Consider the following 1364-nt stretch of genomic DNA (forward strand, 5'->3'; position numbering starts at 1 on the left):
ATCTAAAACGTTTCCTAGAAAGACTTTAAAAAGTCAATAATCTGGAGAGTTTTTGTAAGATGTTTCTTCCATCAACCAACGAAGAAACACATTGGTACTTTCCCATGATGAGTGAGTGCTTCAGGATCTCTTGAACTTACATGTGCAGCAGAGTACTGCAATGGAAGCATGCTGGGCTCATAACCGAGAGGTAGGCAGATTGAAACTATCCTCTGCTATATGCATTTTTTTTTTGTTAATTAAAGTAATCCAAAACTGGGATTGATATTTTGTCTCTTTTATTTTTACTTAAAGTACAATAACTTTTACCATTTTAATTTGTTTTAATAGTATATTGACAGTATTGTTTTCTTTCAAAAATCCACTTCATTTTCTTTACCCTATTATTAAAATGGTAATTGACAAAAACAAACTACATTGTCACCAGAAGAGCAATACAAAATGTACAAGTGATATATTAAAATCATCTTTCCAGCTTGAATTTCAATGTTGCATTGGGTCAACAATTTTGTGAGAAACATCTTCACCCTTAAATAAAGATTTTCTTAATTCCTTACCTGTGTGCTAATTAGATATCACCTTGTTTTCACATTAAACAGACTTCCACATGAGAAAGCAGCAAGGATGCAGTGGCGTTAATGTTTCCTGGTGTCAACTTGTATTATTTCAGTAGACATTGAAATGAGGATGCATCTTGCTGCCTTTCCAATGAAGCAAGTTTAATTTAGTAATAGGTGATAAACCATCCTTACAAAGGTGTTAATCAGAGACTTGGCTTTGTGGACACTTTTCAGAGAACAAATTTGTTAGCATAAAAATAAAGCCAGAAAATGAAGAGCTGTTTAATCACTCGATTGGATTTTTCTGCCAGCATATTTTTTTTCTCTGCAACCCACTGCTAAATTGTGCTTCCTAGCTGTTTTTTATAAAATCACTGAATCAAATCTAACTCTGATTACATCAGAGAAGGCCATGTACCCTACACCATAAGAGGAGGTTTGAAATTTTGACTTGTCTCCTTAAATATCACCAAAATCTGATCACAAGGTTAATTACGTCCCTGGGTGGGATTGAACCACCAACATTTTGGTTAATAGCCAAACACACTAACCGATTGCGCCACAGAGACACTTTGCAAAAGTCCATACTGACAAAGGCTAATAAGCATTCATCTAAAACGTTTCCTAGAAAAACTTTAAAAAGTCAATAATCTGGAGAGTTTTTGTAAGATGTTTCTTCCATCAACCAACGAAGAAACACATTGGTACTTTCCCATGATGAGTGAGTGCTTCAGGATCTCTTGCACTTACATGTGCAGCAGAGTACTGCAATGGAAGCATGCTGTGCCCATAACCCAGAGGTAG

At 35.3% G+C, this 1364-nt stretch overlaps 1 non-coding gene across 1 annotated transcript; it reads right to left on the reverse strand.

Moving 5' to 3' along the window:
* Nucleotides 1-1055: 1055 nt before the first annotated feature.
* Nucleotides 1056-1129, reverse strand: TRNAN-AUU (transfer RNA asparagine (anticodon AUU)). The gene has a single exon. It is a non-coding gene; the product is annotated as a tRNA-Asn (tRNA).
* Nucleotides 1130-1364: the final 235 nt, after the last annotated feature.

The sequence above is a fragment of the Pseudophryne corroboree genome, assembly GCF_028390025.1.
Source record: "Pseudophryne corroboree isolate aPseCor3 chromosome 11 unlocalized genomic scaffold, aPseCor3.hap2 SUPER_11_unloc_2, whole genome shotgun sequence".
Taxonomy (NCBI): domain Eukaryota; kingdom Metazoa; phylum Chordata; class Amphibia; order Anura; family Myobatrachidae; genus Pseudophryne; species Pseudophryne corroboree.